Genomic DNA, 20,378 nt, shown 5'->3' with positions numbered 1-20,378 from the left:
GTTTGGTCAAAGCTTATGCAAACCTGGCAATCTCGCTGAGAGCTGGAGACATGGCAGACAATGGCCATTTGACAAGAAATGGCTGCAACTCTCAGGGGAGGTCTTGCCACCACAGACAAGGGACAAGGTCCTTGTTCATGGTTTGAGTGGGAGCAGGGAAGAATGGGGGTTAATACTATTTTTCATTGAAGAATTTAGCACTGATAAAATCGTATTTGGGTTTCCTTCTGTGTTGGGGCTAAAGTTGAAGGAAATCCTGGTAATATAATTTAACAGGACTCCTTTGTGTTCTCAGATCAACATCTTAGCCTTTTTATAAACAACAACAAAATAATTCAGTGCAAATTTGCATATCACCTTAATCCTATTTGATATATGCCCCAAACCAAAGGAGAGCTCATGATCTATTGTACTTTGGGATGGTTCTGGAAAGAGGAAACAAGTCTTTCTGAAAACTTGTCATAATGTCACCACTTTGAAACTTCTAATCACTTCCTTTTTCTGTTTTCAATCAAATTCCAACAGGTTTTGGAAAGCTTCCCATAAGTTGGTCTTATCAAGTCTCATTCACTAATGCTTCTCAAATTTATGGCTCCTGGGATATCTTAATGAGTCCATTGAGCAACAGTTCATGAGTAGAACCAGAAGCAAATATTTGTTAGATGACAGTGTGAAACCACCTCGTTGGAGCTGCAGCAGGGTATGAGCAGGCTGAGACTGAATGCAGGTGTGTGGGGTGTGCTTGTAGATCTCAATTCCCTGATCTCAGAGGAGGTCACAAGACAATGCTCTAAATCTATCAAAGAGCTTTGGCTAGTGTGTATGGTATCTATCAATGCATAACAAATTATTCCAACAACAATTTGGAAATTGGAAGTGAAAACAGTAAACATTTATTATCCTTAATTCCTAGGCTTTAAGAATCTAGGAGCCCCTTAACTAGGGGTGTTGTTCTAGCTCAGGATCGCAACACGTCGTAAGACAGAGGATTTTTCTTCCATCAGGCTATTTAGACCCATTACTTCTGCAGAAAAAAATTGAGAAACATAGAAAGTGATTCAGAGAATATACAGACAGGTCAGTTTGGTAATTATAGTTTGGTTAATTAATTATTAAGATGTTTACATTTAAAATATAGTTATAAAATAAGATTTATAATTCAAAAGCTGTTAAAATATTGCCTCTTTAACAAATGATGAGAATATGATTGTATAAATTCAAAGTAAAAAAGTTCATATCACAAGCATAGTAACTTTTATTCATATTCAAACAAAAAGATTTGACTGCAACTGCCAGATTCATTTTTCAGAGGCTTCCCACTCACATTTCTGACTCAAGCCAACAGAGCCTAAATTTCACACCCTAAATTGAATAACTTCAGCTGAAGTCCTTTGAACTTCCACCAGTATCTGTGTACAGCCTTCTTTCCTCCTCCTTCAACGCTGGATCTCTCAATTTGCCCCATATTCTGAGAATCATATTTTCAAATAGCGTACTTGAATACAGACTAAAATGTATAATCAAACTCAATTTATGTCTAAGGTTTTTTTTTAATATGTATAACTTCCTAGAATTATGAAGATTCCTATTTTTCTTTAAGTACTTTCTTTTACCTGCCTCCAAAAAAATTCCTCTTCTTCCTACTAAGATGAGAGCCCTGACTTAGTTGTCAGCTACCATAATGATTTTGTATTAGTATCATTGATTTTGGTAATTTTTCTCTGTCTCTATATGCTTCCATTTCTGTTTCCCAGAAACAAACTGCTGACTGAGTGACCAGAAAATGAAAAGAGAGAAATGCTTATTTCATTTTTGATAGAAGGATGTCTATAATACAAATAAACCATAGAAAGCATTTATTTAGAAGGCAAAAACCATTTTTATAGAATTAGAACTCCATTTAATATTAGCTAACGTTTATTAGGTGCTTATTATGTGCTAGTCACTGAGCTAAGTGCTGTACATGGATTATCTTGCTTAATCCTCTCATTATCCTCATTTACAAATGAGGAAACTGAAGTGATAAATAACTTGGAACATGTCACTTGCCTAGCACATAGTGAAACCGTGATTTAATCCAGGCAGTCCTATTCCAGAGTCTGTGCTTTTAATCACAACACCATTCTTCTTCTTTATGAGTCTCTACTCTGTACCAGGCATTATGCTATACCTTCTACACTTATTATCTCCATTGTTAGTTCCGATGACCTGCAATGATATGTGCAAAATATTGCAAGAGGTTCACGACGTTTAAGCATCTCTCAGTATCCCATAACTAGAAGCAGACTCCATCCAGGGCCCCAATATCAGAGGACTATGGCTTAGCGGGGAACTGGAGATGAGACTGATTGCTCTTGAGCCTAAGTGATTTCATATTTGCGGAGAGGAAAACTGTGGTCTACTGAGCCCTGGGAAGAAGATCTTCTTACCTCATTATGGCAGCTTACCACATTTAGCCCATCACCTTCCCTGCTAAAGGCCACAAGAGGCTGGTCGTTTGTGAAAACAAACTATTGCCACCACATCGTAGGTGTGGGTGATTTGACAGTTGGGTCATGTGAGTCGTGAGTCACTGGGATCACCTGGACCACATTAAGCAAAATTATTGGGGGCAGGGGAATATTAGAAAAGAAGTATTGGTTTGCCCTCTACAAATGCTATGTGTAGAGAAAACATTAAGTTTTACATCTTGGTTATTTACCTTTTCATTTCCATGGAATATTTTTCAAAATCTAAATTGAATTCAGGGAATTCACATTTTATTAAGGGTTTAGATACTGTGGTGAGTGATGAACTGAAAACCAAGTGTAATTAAAATTGCTCTTGCTCATCAAATCCAGTGTTGAAGTGGCTTCTGTAGAGCATCAGAGTTAGTGGTGTGTTTTTATACAGGGATTGCATGGTGTGAAAAATACATACCTCTAAACCCAGGTCACACTCAGTGCAACCAGATCCTCATCATAAAAAAGGCATTTGAGCCCTGATTCCTACTGGCTCATTCTCTGTCTCTGTCTCTCTCACAATCTCTCTCTCTCACTTCCTCGATCCCTTTTTATTTCTGCTTACAATAGTCGAAGACGATTAACTTGAATGTTTATATTTTATCACTACTGCACTTTTGAAGTTTAAAATTTAACAAAATGCATTTTTTATTTTAATTTTTTTAATTTTTTAATTTTTAAATTTTTTTAATTTTTTAAGTTTTTTACATCATTGTTCATTTTTAAACAATATTTTCTTCCCCCCACTCCCTCAGGTGTAGTCCCCATAGAGTTTCCTTCCCCAATGCACCCGTGCACCATCACCTCAGTCCCCTGTGCTCCTCCCTCCCTCCCTCTGATCCCTCTCCCTCCTCCTCCCCTGCAGTATGTCTCTGATTCATAATTGTCTATTTTTGCTTTGTTGTGTTTTGTACTGTTATTTTTTTTACACTAATGTCTTACTTGGTTCCCCTCTATTCCTCCTATAAGTGAAAACATCTAATATTTTCCTTTTCCGTCTGGCTTATTTCACTGAGCATAATTCCTTCTAGCTCCATCCACGTTGCTGCAAATGGCATGAGTTTAACTTTTTGATTGCTGAATAATATTCCATTGTGTACATATACCACATCTTTCTGATCTAGTCATCTATTTTTGGACATTTGGGTTGTTTCCAGGTTTTACCTATTGTAAATAGTGCTGCAAGAAACATAGGTGTACAGGTGTTCTTTTGGATAAATGTTTTTGTGTCCTTTGGGTAGATCCCTGAGTGAATTGCCAGGTCATATGGTAGCTTCATTTTTAGCAGCTTGAGGAATCGCCACATAGCTTTCCATAGTTGTTGGACCAGTCTGCACTCCCACCAGCAATGTAGGAGAGTTCCTTTTTCACCACATCCTCGACAACATTTGTTGTTGCTTGTTTTTTTTTTTTTTTTTGATATGTGCCATTCTTACTGGTGTAAGGTGGTATCTCAATGTGGTTTTGATTTGCATTTCCCTAATGATAAGGGATGTTGAACATTTTTTCATATGCCTGTTGGCCATTTGCATTTCCTCTTTGGAGAAATGTCTTTTAAGTTCTTCTGCCCATTTCTTGACTGGATCGTTTACTTTGTTGGTTGAGTCATATGAGTTCTTTGTATATCTTTGTGATCACTCCTTTATCAATTGTATTGAGTGCAAAGAATTTTTCCCTATCATTGGGGTGTGTCTTCCTTTTTGGAATGTCTCTTTTGAGGTACAGAAGATTTTCAGTGTGATGTAATCCCAGGTGTTTATCTTTTCCTTGACTTTCTTTGCTTTCGGTGATGAGTCTTTAAAGATGTTATTGAGATGTATGTCTTGTAGTGTTTTACCTATATTTTCTTCTATGTATCTTATGGTTTCAGGTCTTATGTGCAGTTCTTTTATCCATTTGAGTTGATTTTTGGCATGATGAGATGTAGTGGTCTAGTTTCATTTTTTTGCATGTGGTAATCCAGTTTTCCCAGCACCATTTATTGAACAAACTGTCCATGTTCCACTGCGTATTCTTTGCTTCTTTGTCAAAGAGCACAAAATCACCAATTTCCTGATAGTCAGAAGCCAGGGTTTCCAAAATCACGCTCAGGCTCTGAGAGGGGTGGGCCATGCAAAGCTGGGTAAGAAGGGAAATAAGGCATGGAGCAAAACCCCATTCTGGAACTGAGAGCCAGGTACAGGATCCGGGACTAGAGACATGCCAAAACAGTGGGCACTGCACAGGGTGACAGCTGCCGTTTTGAACCTGAGACACTGAGATTGAGAACTAGACCAAAATGTATTTTAAAAATCTTTTTAAGACTTTCTTAGAATATTTTAGTATTGATTAGCAAGGAGATATGTACAGGAAAGGATAAAGATTTACTATGATGTTTTCTTCAGAGTATAAGAAACAAAATTGGGCCTCCCTCATGGTGCTAGTGGTTAAGCATAGTGCTGTGAAGCTATAGACAGCCTCTCCTGCACAAGTTTGATCCCTGGCCCAGGGAGCTACCCACATGGCGAAGCAGACCTCTCCTATCTCGCCCACTACTCCCCTCAGTAGTGTATTTCAGTCAATCTGCCTATTCATTTCCCCACTCTGTCTCTGGTGAATCATCTCACTCCCTGCATCTCTGGCCTGTACTCCAGTTCTTGTATGCACAAATAAATAAAAACCTTTAAAAAAAAAGAAACAAAATTGATGCAAATAATTTTGTTTGAATGAAGTACTTAGTGAATCACTTAAATTCGATTCATCTGATATGGTTTTTGAAAGGTCATGTGCATTTTGCTCTTGTGAAAATGGAAATTAAGGTGGGGGAATATCATGAAACAGACTATATAGTATTACACAAAATTTAGTTTAAAACCTAAAATCTGTAGTCATTTCATTTCACTCTTAACTTCCTAGCCTCATAATTTTCATTTTCTCCATTTCATCACTAGGTTCCATCATTTTATTTGTAAATTAGTAGACCAGAGCACATGGGGAGAGAAATTTTGCGTGAATCAGGGTGTATATTTTCTTTCTTCTTTAAGTATTTGCATTCATCTCCCTTCTGGTATTCTCCCTTGTAGTTGTAGGGCACTACTTTGCAAGCTTGGGTTTGTTATTGAGCCAAGAGCTACATACCAAAACACAAATACCTTTGAGAATCTGCATCTTGGAAATTGACCAGTACTTAATTCTGGAATTTATAGACAGGCTATATTAGGATTTTATTTGAAGTTGAAAAATTGACTCAACAGAATTTACAGAAAGATATTTTTAAAGCCACAGCTGAAATCAATGACCATATTTTCACAACGATACTGAGATTTTATTGGTAGTTTAACTGCTATTGGGATATGTTGACATTTTGCCATTTGATATGTATCAAAAGATGTGACACCCATTAAATGAACTATAAGCCGAACACACTTTTCTTGCTCTATTGAGTTTTTCTTTTTAAAGTGTCTGGCTATGGTCATTGACACAATAAAATGGAATTTTAAGATTTCCAACATAGAAGAGAAATGTTTCATTAATTCATTGATAAGCACTTAACATATTGACTGTTTCTTAATAATTCTGTAATGGAAACATCATAACCAGCACCTGTCATCAGTGCTTTGGAATGGAGCAATAATTCTGGGGCCAGAATTGCCTTACCATCCTTTTCCCCTTCATTTAGTGTATGCTTGTAATGAAAAGCAAGCACTTTCAATAGATCACAAATTAATCACAGCCACTAGTGTTCTTTACAGCAGAGTGTGTGGTCCTTAGTCTTGCCTGTGAAAGTCCTGTTCCTCAGGATGATAAGTTAATTCATCTGGAACAACGTTAGCTCATCAAGGTTTGTGGTTTATCTAAAGATCAAATTCCTGTAATTTTGTATGCCATCTGATTTGGTGTCCACTCCATTTAACGGCTAGACAGCCGTCAGCAGGCATAACACATAAATCCAATATCAAAAGCTGGAGGAAAAGCATATTCTTAAACATTTTAATCCAGCTATCCTTAAACTGCAATTGACTTGCTTTTCTTTCTCCTGGGGAAATGCATATCTAGATAATGCCAAATTTTATTTCAAAAAGTCCAAATAATATTAAATGTTGCATGTATTTATGCCCATGTTAAGATCTATGCTTTAGATGGTCTTATAATGTAACAGAATAGGAAGGAATGAGTTGATTCTGAAATGAGTTTTTACACATTCCTTTGGAAGTCTTATACCATGTACTCAAGTACAGTTACAACAGTTTACAGACAAAGAATCAATTATCTAGAGTTTACTGATCACCTATTTTGTGACCTTGATAGAGTTTCCAAACACCTTCAAGTTGAATGAGAGTTGAAGCTTGACTTTCTCTATATAATTTACTAGTTTTTTGTAAAAACATTTTTGATCAAGAGTTGAAAATAATCAATTTATGGAAAATTTACATGAAAATACTTATATACTTTGATGCAATAGATGCAAAGAAAGAAAAAATGTTCTCATTAGATGTTCCAGTGGAGGTGGAGTGACTTTCATTCATGTTTAAATATCTTTGCTGATGGCTCATTAAACAAATTAAACAACCCAAATAGTTGTCTTTGCTGAAGAACTTCTTAGACTTTTAGGACATTTGCCACTTTCATGTTCCTTGTGAGGCTCCAAGAGCCAGCTATCTTTCCCTCATTTGAACACATTTTCAGGGATGCCTGTTAACAATTCAGGTTAATTGGTGGTGCAGCGGTTGAGCGCTGGGTTGCGAAGCTGCCTCTGCAGCACTGGTTCAATCCCTGGCCGCCTTGGCGAGGGTCCCACATGGCGCGCAGACCTCTCCTGCCACCCACTGCTCCCCTCAGCAGTGTACTTTGTAAGTCTGCCTGCTCTGCTCCCCACTCTGGCTCTGGTGAATTCTCTCACCCTCCCACGCTTCTGACTATACCCAGTGCTTGTATAAATAAATCTTAAAAAAAACCACACACACACAAACAAACAAAAAAACAATTCAGGTTAGACAATGCTGTGTGATGAGGGTTTCTTACCATCAAACAATTTACTTATAGTTTGGTAGATTAGCATAAATAGAAAAAATGAACTTACATATGATGCCTGACTAAATAATGATTTTAATGAGTATTGTAAGAATTTCAAGGAAGGGAGCCCAGTAGGTTATGTCTGAGCTTGACAACTAGAACTATTACTTCAACTCCTTGATCTGTTGTTTCATCACCTGAATGCTGTGAATGTAAGAGATAAGATAAATGAAGGGCTCCTGTAAACCCAGTTAAAGGACTAAGAACTTTTATTTACATCACCAGTTGTTGACCAGAGCTAGACATTTGTGTAGAGGGAAGTGACATGAAATGGACCTGGGAAAAGAAACTTGACATCAAACTATAAAGGAGATTGCATTTTTGTTAAAAGCTTTATTTTCTAGCAAACTAGGATATTGTGTTTTTTTAAGTGTGTTTTTTCTTTCTATTTTACCTTTTGTTTTTAAGTAAAGAAAGCCAATATTATAACAATATTATTCCAGAAAAACAAAATTTTGGTGAAGAGATGCCACAAAAATTCAGGCCTAAAATGACAAGGGTGTCCTTACAAGCATCATCAGTGGGATAGTCTTTTTTTTTTTTTAATAGAGTTTTGTTTATTTATTTGTTTGTTTGTTTGTTTTGTTTATACATGCACTGGGTACAGTCAGAAGTGTGGGAGGGTGAGAGAATTCACCAGAGCCAGAGCAGGGAGCAGAGCAGGCAGAAGGACCGAAGTACACTGCTGAGGGGAGCACCGGGTTGCAGGAGAGGTCTGCGCGCCATGTGGGACCCTCTTTTGGTGGCCAGGTAGCAGCCGGGAATCGAACCGGCGCCGCAGAGGCCGCGGGCAGCTTCGCAACCCAGCGCTCAACCGCTGCGCCACCGGGGAGGCCCAAGGGGATAGTCTTATAGAAACAATGAACAGACTGACAAGCCAATGACTTCACTGGGGAAAAGGGAAAGGGAGACGTCCAAGACATTGTCCAGTCTTTGTTTGTAAGTAAAGGTCAAACAGTTGGTATAGAAGCAGAAATATGGGTGAGGGAAGGAGGAATAAGGGAAGTAGGAATAGCAGCAGCAGCAGCAGGAATTTCTATCCCCAAATTCCCTAAAAGAAAATGATCAATGCAGGGCCTCCCTGGTGGTGCAAGGGGTTAAGATCCAACCTATGAAGCTATCCGCAGCCACTGCAGCACGAGTTAGATCCCAGGCCAGGGAGCAACCCACACAGCACAGCAGACCTCTCTTGACTTGCCAGCTGCTCCCCTCAGCATTGTATTTGTATTTCAGTCAATCCGCCTGTCTGTTCTCCACTCTGTCTCTGGTGAATCCTCTCACCCTCCACACTTCTGGCCTGTACCCCAGTTCTTGTATGCATAAATTAATAAATCTTAAAAAAAAGAAAATGATCAATGCATCGAAGAAGAAAAGTGTTAAATAGCCCTGTTTTTGTGTATTAAAAATAGTCATTTTCTTATATCTAGCCATAATTAATTCACCCTTGCAAAGGATGTCCAAAGGTAGTATAACCTATATGAAAAAGATGCTACTGAAAATTTGAGTAAAACTTTATTCCATCCTTAAGAGTGATCTTAAAGTTAAAATAAGCCTTAAAGAGCACAAGAGTGTTACAGACACAACTCTAAAGTAAGATAGAACTGCCTAAATGCCAGGAGAGAAGTACAGATGATTTGTTTAAAAGATGAAAATGTCAAACCTAATTGCTAAGTATCAGTGTGCAGAAGTGGCCTAAATCTCCTCTAGTGGATGACTAGATCAAAAAGATGTGGTATATAGATATCATGAAATATTACATAGTCACAAGAAAGGATGAAATGAAGCTATTTTCTTTTTTATTATTATTATTATTATTTTATAGAGGCATGTTTATTTATTTGTTTGTTTGTTTTGTTTTGTTTACACATGCACTGGGTACAGCCAGAAGCACGGGAGGGTGAGAGAATTCACCAGAGCCAGAGCGGGGAGCAGAGCAGGCAGAAGGACTGGAGTACACTGCTGAGGGGAGCAGCGGGTGGCAGGAGAGGTCTGCGCGCCATGTGGGACCCTCCTCTGGTGGCCGGGGAGCAGCCGGGGATCGAACCAGCGCCGTAGAGGCTGCGGGCAGGTTCGCAACCCAGCGCTCAACCGCTGCGCCACCGGGGAGGCCCCAATGAAGCTATTTTCAACAAAATAGATGGAATTTGAAAAGAAAACATATACAACAAAACAGAACAATAAATATTCAACAAATATTGGACATTCATAAAACAATTTGATCATCTGAAATACTTTAAAAAATACTGAGTCTTTCAAAAACTATCCTAAGGGCTCTGGGTTTGAGTGAGAGGGTAGGGGAAGGAACAAGGGGACACACAGGATGATGGTATGGGGAGAAAAAAATTAAATTCAGAATATATTCATAAATATAAAATAAATAATGAGCAAAAAAAGAGAACTTCTGGGCCCATTAATTTTAGGGTCACTCAGATGATCTTTAAAAAAAGACTTAGTGGGCATAAAAAAGGGGTCACTTGGATAAATAAGATTTCAAGATAATCAAGACAGAATGAATTACAGGCTGAGGAACAATAATGATAATAATTATACTTATGTTTGTAATACCAATAATAATATCAACTTTTATTGACCATATGCTATATGCCATATATGATCTAAGTGATGTACATACATTGCCTCATTTAATTTTCAAAAACTGATGTGAGATTATACTGAATTGTTAGACAACTGGAACTCACAGAAGACTTTGGAGCAGGGAAGTGAGTAATAGCTTCTGCTTGGGAATATTAAGTATTGAGGGAGAGTGGGTGGTGGTCAGCATATCTGTAAACATTCAGATGAGAGATAACACACATCCAAGCTAGACATTCAAACTTGGTGAAATGAAATCTAGGAAGGAACTGATACTTTTTTTCAATGAACTTCTATAGGATACCTACCGTTAACCTGATGTTAGACTCTGAACGATGGGCAAATAAGATGAACCCCGATAGCTGCCCCATTGGCCCTTCAAGTCCATAAGAAGACATTGTAGAGAATCAAGTTCCTGACCTTAGTAACAAATATTGACCTAAAAATAGTGTGTGTGTGTGTGTGTGTGTGTGTGTGTATGTTTGTCCTCCCACCCTGGTTTATTGAGATCCTTGAATCTCAATGGTTTCCTAACTCTGTCTCTGAACACTCCCTCTTTCTGACTGGCAGAAAACACAGTGGGTGGGACAGAGCAGACTCAGCTGCAAGTCAGACAGAGACGGACATATTCAGGGGTTGCACAGCTTGAGAGAAAAGAAACATTTTTCTTAAAATTCTTCTCTTCCATAGGTCAGGGTAAGGATTAGGGCAACTAAAGTTAGAATGGAAGAAAGAGGATAGAAAAACATGTGCACATTGCCATTCCCCAAAGTATAAACCAGGCTATCTTCTTCTCTGGTGTGTATGTAAGTTTATCATAATTTATTACACAAAACATAAATACCGTGAAACTTAGAGTGTTTTGACTTATTCCCTTGAACTCAGAGCAGTTTACACTCACATTATGCAATTAATTTTCCCAAAACTCCTATTAGGCTGATATTATGAAACTTGCATGGAAACTGACTCAAAGGTTAAGTGACTTACCCAAAGGCACACAGCTTGGAGTGGTGATAGTAGAAAAAGTTCTTCAACTCACTTTTCTCACAGCTTAAAAATGTACTGAATGCTATCTGAAAAGATAGAATTAGTGAAAAGTAGTAATGAAAAATTAATTCCTTACAAAGGCAGTTAGTTTTAAAGCATTTCTTTGAAACCTTAATTCTTTGTTTTAAAGCTAGGAAGAATGAGAGATTTGGATTTTTAAGACTAATTATAGTCATGATATAATTTATCTTCTATAAAATTTAAAACATTAGTAATTTTTGCTCAGTGACCTAAAAATACTTATTGTCTGAACAGTCAAATTGAGGTGTTATGTGATTTTTTTGGTGCCTATTTCTTGTTTTTTATAAATATTTGCCCACCATGTATTTAATATCTTTTAATAATACATTTTAGAGCAGTAAACATCTTTATTTTGGTGGGAGGGATAAAAAAGATAAAGATAATGGTATTTTGTCTCTTTTTTCCTACCACATTTTTACTGTTTTATTAAAATTTTCATGTTATCACAGTGTTTTCACTTAAAGTTGGTATATTTTATGTTGCTGTGCTTTAGCCACAAAATAAGCACTCAGCATAATAGCTTAAGACTGAAATACATCAAAATAGCCCCACAAAAAATACTTTAAATATGGCAGCTCTAATTGGCATTTAGGAAATAAATCTTTGAGTATAATAATTTATTCACTCGAGATGTTGTCTCAGCAAAGTATTTCATCTTAGTTCCTAAAGAACTGTTAGTCATTACTAAATACACTTAAGGTCAAAGCAAATAGATAGATTCACTTTCATACTGACCACATATACTGTAAAATATCCAACTGTTAAGAAAATCATCCGCATTCTTTTTCAAAGTATCAGCTAGGTGATTATACTTGGGTAATTAATTAATAAAAGGGGAAGTAGGTAATGCTTCACTGGGGAAACATATCTCAATATCTATTAGGAGGGATCCCACGCTACAGGGACAATAACGGGGTGCTAATTCTGAATGTATACAGTGCCGTCCTACAAAGACATCAAGATTTGTAGGAAATCAACCCTCCAGCAATCCTGGCAAGCCAGACTGACCCCAGCAAATGAAAATAATCAAAAGTAATTAGAAGCGTGCTGGACTACTCCTCGGAGAGCCAAGCGGGAGAGTAAACATGCCTGAATCCTCGAGCCACTGCAAAGGCCCATGTCTGAGCTGTTAGGTGCCCTGACCTTGTCCACATAAAGATGTGATTTATGAAGTGCAGGGCACAGCAGCAGGGCTTCTGTCTTCTCCTGGAGAACCAAATTACTGAGGTGGAGATTAACATGCTTTCAGTCGGGCCCATTTCCAGACCAAGGGAAATTTTTTATTTACATTTTGTTTTTTTACCTTTAATTTCCTCTTTTTTTCCCCTGTAGTTTTTATCCCCATGGATTAAAACAAACAAAAAAGACTATCAAGAGAGACCAGAAATATCTCTCCTGAACAGTGGTGATGTGTGTTGGTGACTATGGACATTCAGAGCATTTTTGTTTATAAACTCTCATTGTGCTGGGACATTTTGCCGGCTGAGGCTACCCAGTGACACAGAATTCACCTTCACCATTCAGTGGCTAAGTTTGTAAAATACTCCTTGAATTAAAAAGTCTAAGTAATTACAACTTAACAAAATTTTACCGTCAATTCCACCGTTTTCTCATCTAACTTCTCTTGCCTAGACATTATGCGTGGTTACAAAGCTTACTCTATTAAGTAAACAGATTTGGGAGAAGAAATTGTTGGTAGCCAAGAATATGAAAGGGAAGAGGAGAGATGCTTTAGAGTTTTTGTATTTAGAGAAATATCAATGGGAAGTCTTCTGAGTCCTAAAGACAATTTTTTCTTATCTTTGTTTCAGGTAAGAATTGACAAAATCCTATTCTATGTGAAAAAGAAAGCATTGATTTTCTTTTTAAACATACATCAATATCTATACATGAAGCTAATTTAATTAGCAAGCAGTTATTGTTCAGCCAAATGTCAATTTCTCAGATGATTTCATGCTTCTTGACGTGAACTGTATGAAACAGGATTGAAAGGGATCTCCATGAATGAAAATGCACTTGAGAAATGTAAAAATGCATTTGTATGTATGTTCTTGAAAAGCTACAAAAAACAGTGTTAAGACAAAACTGCTGGCTTGGAGCTCATTGTGTATTTAGCCACCTCAAGAAACCCAAAGCTGCAGAATGAAGGGAACTCTACTTAGGCTGAGGTTATAAAGTGCCTTCCTCTATAAACTAAAAACATAATGTCAGGGTGAATGGGAACATACTTTATTAACTTTATGGTATTGAAAACTGCCAGCAAGTTGTCTTGTTTTTAAATATTGTCCTCTGCAGAGTATTACAGGGCTGTTTGTCCACAGGAAGCCTATTAAAAGTGGACAGTGCAGTCATTTCATCTGGCTTTGGCTGGACTGCTTTTCTTTCCTTTAATGATGTGCTGGAATGTACCATGCCCATAGGGTCTCCATTAGCAGAACTTTTACTTCTGGGACAACCATGAAGTTTAAGGCTTAAAAGAGGCATCAGCTTACAGTCTTGAGGGAATCACTTGAATACTGGAGCACTAACTTCTTACTGCTTTAACTAATATATTGACTTATTTTAAACAAACAGTTACACAATGAAGGCAGAGGCAGTGGCCTTATTGGAAATCTTTGAGCCTTTTAAAGATTCTGCAATCCACACAGATGGGGGAGGAAGGAAGGGGCCTGAGGAGGGTTTATGCCCTTTTCAAACCAGGAAGAAAACACATTAACCTCTCCCACCCCAGCTCTGCCATCAGCCAAAGGGGGATCTTTAAGGCTCCCAGAAAATCTATCAACTCGCACTCAAACCCCATATTTTCCAATGTCTTTTTCTAGGTAAATAATAATTAACAGTTATTCCCTTCTGGAAGAAAATGTTTTTAAAATATGATTCTCTTTTTAAATATTGATGATAAACTGCTCTATTTTCTACTCTCCCAAAAGCTATCCATTTGTTGTGGTATGTTCTCCTATTTCATCCCTTTAATATTTAGATCATCTGTCTGATACAATTTTGCAAATTAAAGCTGGTTTGAGATTATAGTAAAACCATTATTTTTAATAGCCCATTTCAAGGGCAGCGCTAAACACTGCAGAATGCGCATGTTACTGATTACTGCTGAGCAGACAGCGGCTTTTTGCAGATTAATTCGTAACTGGGAACTACTGTAAACAGATTTCACCAGAAATCCCAAGGAATAAAGGGAATTGGTGGTGGTATTTGGCTCCTTGTACTTATTTATTGTTTTGGAAACCTCTTGATGGAAGGCAAATTTACCAGGGAGAAAAACAAGCCCCCAGCAAAAGCCTTTTCCTCCAGACTGTCTTCTGTTCATTTCTGATGGGAGGAGGTGGATCAGGGTCTTTTCCTAAAGGACTACTATTTAAATAGTAAGAGACCCATCAAGCTACTCTGGGATTTCAGTACCTTATTTTTAAATTTCAAGTTTCGTCGTTGAATAGTGAGCGTACCGTTTTTTGTTTTTTGTTTTTTTTTTCATGAAGTTATCATGTAATCAAAGGACAGAATTGGGTGGGTAGGGGGACCAGGAGCAGAGAAGGTAGCAAGAGAGAGCAGGAAGGAGGGAAGCAGGGAGAGGCTAGGGACGAGGAGAGAAACATTAAGATTTAGAGCTTTCCCTGGTCCTTCTGATTTTCCTTAGTCTTTCTCACAAGTTATTCAGTAGAGAACACCACTGACGAGGATGATAATAAGAAAACAATAATGACGAGGCTAACTAATCCCCTCTCTCTCTCTGGTTAAATCTTCCAAGATCTCAGAAAATGTTAATTCTTCTCACTTCATTTAGGAAAGAGAGTATTACTTGTAGAAATAGCCTTAGCTCAGGCCAGGATCTGCAGGTCTGGATTGCAGGGTGCAGCCGGCGCTCTGGAAGACGCGGGATGGCGCGCAAGTCGTAGGGCAAAAGCCCTGTGGCCCGCGCTTGGCGGGCGGGCGGCAGCCAGCTCACCTGGGTGGCGGGAGTCGCCAGCGCAACCCCTTAATTCGGGGCGCAACGCCATCTACCGGCCTCCTGGCGCACCTGCAAATACTCAGACATTGAAAGTCGCTCCGCCTCCCCCACACAAACCCAATATAAGGGAAAAAAACTCGGAGGCCCTTTCCACGAAATCCTAATTTAGCCAGGACCTGCAACTGATTCCACACGACCTTTTGTTATCCAGAGACGTTTCCTCCTTTTCAGAGCAGCTGTAAAGGGCTAGGAGGTGGGGGCCGGAGGCTAGGGCGGGGGATTGGGGCTCTGAGCTCTCAGACCCCCTGATCAGGCCGCACTGTCTGAAGCAATCGGTTCCCCAGATTACTTGTATTTAATACACAATGCATCATAAAACAAATCCCTCATCCTGACAGGAAGAAAATAGAACAGCTCATAGCTCGAGCCGGTCCAATTTATGGCTAAATTAAAAAAAAAAAAAAAAAAAAAAGGCTCCGACAATGGGCAAGTTGAGGAAGGGCAGGAAATCAATGGCAGCTAACCCGGGACTCTTAAAGGTTCTCAAGCACCAAACTCTATGGGAATATCTGACCGGGTTTTAGGTTATTTACAAAGGATTTTTCCTGTCCTACCTACCACTGCTGTGCGATTTTTCCCTCAAACAATGGCCATTATCAATGTCACAGATAACAGGCCACCAAAACGAAGTCACCACCTCTTGTCATTTTCTCTCCCCCACATCCCTCCCTTTTGTTACTATTTTTTGTTTTGAAATCAGCATTTTAGAGAAATATAGATCTACTAGATTTTTAAGGGTCTATTTGTACTTGGAGAAAATAAAACAGGAGACTTGGATGGTCTCTCTTGGCAGATAGTTTAGTCTAAGCGTGTTCTCCATCTCCTGTCTCTTCTTTCCTGCCCCCAAAAGTGTCCCTTGACTTGCCTACTTTACTTAACTTTTCATTGTTCAACTGGGAAGTTGGATTTAGTCCATTTGTTTTTATGAATGGAGTTTTGTGATTAAAAAAAGCATTTATTTCCATTTATGCGGTGGGTTTCTCTAAAAATCAAGGATAGTACTAAGTAAATCCTAGACCCTTCTATTTTTCCACACATTCCCTACATTCTTTTTTTCCCCAATATTGTTTATGAAATGTGTTGCTAAAAATTGACGGTATTTATCAGAAAACTGTTAATCCCCGTCTAGCACTGATCACCAAAAGTAGCATTTATGATGTTATAAAAGTTTAAAAATAATCTGAGTTAACAGATTGCTTAATTTCACTTTTGGGCAATCATAGTGTTTTCACAATGTGTCAAAGTATATGGCAAAAACTCACCACACAATTTTTAATCTCTTTAAAACCGAATATGCTATTTGGGCAGTTCCTGTGCAAAACTGTTTCAGATTTTTAAATTATTTCTTTTAAGAAAAATGATTTGAAAAAGTGGCATGTATTTCCACTCAACTCACTATAATAACAGAGGATATAAATTAGGGTACGAATTTCAATAATTATAATAAAAGATGCTTAGCAGAAAACTGTAAATGTACATGTCAACTTTTCACTCTTTAGGCTACTGTTTTCTGAGAATTTCTAAACTAATTAAGTTTAGCATGAGGCAGTGTCCCTTTACCCAAACCTCATCCTGGTCCTCTACAGAGCCCCACCCCCTGCCTCCGTGCACACACCCTCACACTCCCGAAATCACTTCTCCACTCCATCAGTCCCATCCCCCACCCAACACACACACACACACACACACACACACACGCACACACTTGTGCTTCCAGGACGTCGAAACAGAGGATATTTCCCTAGGGAAAGAAACCCTGCCTGGCGTGATCTCCCCATTGGTTGTTTACCAGGAGAAATCTACATGTTTAAGGGGGATGGTGCATCCATAATCAGTCCGTCCCTATAGGACTTGGGTCTTGGCGACCTTTTTGTGACCTCTCCCTCCAGAGGAGGCTGCTGTCACTTTAAAAATTTACTGAAAGAGGAGCCCGTCTGGCTTCCGATCACTTCGGGCGGCGGGAGATAGCTCCTTTTCTCCCTCGCCCCGGGTTCTTTCTGGATGGCCGAGCAGATCCTCTTTAAAGAGACAGTTCATGAAATAGAAACCCGGCGGCAGAGCTCGGAGTTGCGCAGGGGGACGAGCCGGTGAGGGTCTGGGACCCGGCGAGGCGCGGCGGAGGATCTGAAACCCGGCTGGAGCTCGCGGCGCTCCCCTGGCCCCCCACCTTTTCAAACTCTCCTCCTCCTGCCCGTCCACCCCCCACCCCCCACACACCTTGGAACTGGGAGAGGAGAAGTGGAAGAAGTTTTAGTGGGTTTCAGATAACTTTCATTACACATTGGGCTGATAAGAGCAAGAGAAAGTGAGAAAAGAGGGAGGTGATGTGAACCAGAAGGAATAGCTCCCAGCTCATTCAGGAAGGGGGGGGAGTCAAAACACACCAAACCCGGGTCACCCAGACGAGAGGAGACATCATTTCTGGTCTTAAAAATACATTGTTGGAGGACAATAAATCTGAAACGCGTGGTCCTGGCGAGCAGAACCTAGAGACGGACAAAGTTATCAGAGACCCATTCGGAAATCGGGAAGCGAGGCTTTTTTTTTTTTTTTAAACATCTCGAATGTTGCTCGGGATCGTTTGAAAGGATTTTCGTGCAGGAAAGTTGGGGGCTGCTGATTATTTTGTTTGCTTTAATTCTTCTGTGATTGCTTTTTATTGCTGAGTTGAGGCCATAGAAATCCTAAGGTAAGAGAACTCACTTCGAAAAAAGTCTTGGCGATGTGCATAGTTTGTAACTTCGGACAGTTTCCTGCCTTGGCACCCCTTCTCCCGGGCGCCCCCGCCCAGCCCCCCCAGCTCTGCTCTCCTCCTCGCCGCGGTCTCGCGGAGCCCCGCTGGCTGCTTATCTGCGTTGCTCCGACTGGCGATTTCCTTGTTCCTCCTGCGGAGCGGTGCGGGCAGGACGCGCCTCCCGGGTGGGTCGCTCGGCCTTCGGCGGGTCTCTGCCGGCTGCCGGCCTCGCTCCCCAGCCCTCCTCTCCCGTGCCCTCCCTCGGTGTGCCTGTCTGTCGGTATCTGGGACGCAGAAGGTGGGGTTGCCAAAATCTGAATTCCTGGCACCGGCCACGCTACTTTGGAGCCGCTTTCGGCCGAGTTTCACCTTGCCAAGTAACAGCTTTGCTGTCCAACATCGTGAGCTGCTTCTCGAGAAAGTCACATTCGGACCCTTTGGCTAGATGGTGGGGATTTTTTTTTTCCCCCTTTTGCTGTTGGTTGTCTGAAAGGGCCTTTCTCTAAAGTCCACCTAAAGGGAATTCTCTCTCTCTCTTTTGAACTATCTTTGGAACTTGACAGCTTTTAAAAACACAGGAGTGTGTTAGATAAAATGATGGAGGATGTATTATTACTTTTATTTTATTCGAGATTTTGGGAACGATTAAGACATTTGGGAGATAAATGCAGTCCTGGAGGCAAATCAAAAGTGAATAATTCACCCAGGGGAAAACGTTTCTGGAGAAAGTTAAGCTTTTGTCTTGGGGCAAGAATATTGAGAGTAAGAAAGTTAATATGTTGGTGAAATACTTGAATAATCATGTAACATATGTAAAAAGACATTTTTTTGGATATGACCTTTAAAAAAAAATTTCACTGTTGACAGTGGCAATGGCAATAATGTTAACACGGAATAAAATTACATCTAGAATTTTTATGTGCAGTATATGCAATACTTAACTCTCTGCCCCGGCAAAAGGGAATGCTGGAAAGCTAAGAGATGCTGCTTGACTTTGAAATTAACAAGTTTTCCACCTCTTTCTGAAAATATGAAGTGAAACTGGTGTTGCATTTCACTGACTTCACCCCGATTTCCTTCATTAAATATTTCTCTGGTGTGTCAGTAACGCTGTCCTTTTTGTTGTTGTTGTTGTTAGTTAAGAAAACAAACAACAAAAAATCAACCAGAGCCAGAACAAACCAAAAAACAAACAAAACAATCCCAACTTTAACTGTTTTAAAATGTGTATTACTATTGTTATTTACATGCCTTCCAGACATCTGAGGAGGGGGTGAAATCTCAAGTTGCCATTTTAGTTATTTCACATTGTGAGTTGAAGAAAACAACTTAAAGTTTGCAATTTTATAAATAAAAAAAATGTTAAAATCTGCCCTTCTCAAAAGAGAGGCTCGTTCACATAGACGTTTTGCTGTTAGTGTGAAGAGGTGTCCTTGAAAAAGACTTCATTTGTGTAAGTGAATGTGTGTGTAGCAATTATTATCCTATCTTCTGTTTCAATTTTTTTTTTTAAATTGTGGGACTACTTATTGCCCTTTAATTGCCTCATGGCCAAAGGCTTAATCATAATGCCTCTTGACTAGAGCCCTCAGAGCACTGAGCTTCTCCTTGAAGTTTGTGGTGAGTTAATGACTTGAATCTGCAACTGAGTGATTACCTGAATTCTATGCAAAGTTGCTTTTGGTCTATTTATCCAAGAGTTTAGTTTTAACTTTTTTATATATGAGAGATATCAGCAGAGTTCTGTGAGGTGTCTTTAATTAATTAATTTTTGTTCAAGATTTTATTATTCAATCTTTGTAGGAAACTTCCTGAAGTTTGCATTAACTGATTGACATTAACATTACTAGGCTTTCTAGTTGTTCACCGTTAGGTCAACACCTCTGCAGATTTTCATATTGCTATTTAAAGCATTATTGCTGCAAGTGAATCTGAATAGGTTACTTTTAAGTATGCAAACCCTTAAAAAAGGATTCTTCCCATTTCAATTTTTAATACATGTCTTAAGTGATGATTAATATTTAGGATAGGCCAGATGTAAAAATCTCGTGACAAATAAGCACACACATCCATATATCTAAAGATGGCAGTTTATTACAATATTCTTTTTATTTTTTATTTGTTCACAAGTCAGTTTTGTTGTATTTATTTACTAAACATAAAATTGAAGCATGCATTGGCATGTGTTAATAAAACATTAGGGTGCCATCTTTTCATGAGTGTTTACCAATCTCTTATTTTCACTTGTTTTTTTTTAGCTTGGTCAGAAACATCTATTGGGATAAATATTTTTTTCAATTAATAATGTGATTTATTTGGTTCATGGTAATGAAATGCAAACTGAAAAAGGATTTAATAATATTTAAATTAAAGTTTTAATTGAATTAATTTAAAGTTTGGAAGTATATTC

At 38.9% G+C, this 20,378-nt stretch overlaps 1 protein-coding gene across 5 annotated transcripts in view; it reads left to right on the top strand.

Annotated features, from left to right (window-relative positions):
• Window positions 1–20,378, top strand: part of MECOM (MDS1 and EVI1 complex locus) — a gene marked incomplete at its 3' end in the record, with an annotated part of 572,510 nt that overhangs the window by 492,057 nt on the left and 60,075 nt on the right. The window lies entirely within an intron of this gene.

This window comes from Talpa europaea (genome assembly GCF_964194135.1).
Source record: "Talpa europaea genome assembly, chromosome: 4".
NCBI classification, from domain to species: domain Eukaryota; kingdom Metazoa; phylum Chordata; class Mammalia; order Eulipotyphla; family Talpidae; genus Talpa; species Talpa europaea.
The sequence above is the reverse complement of the archived record's forward strand: the minus strand, read 5'-3'. Positions and strand labels throughout refer to the sequence as shown.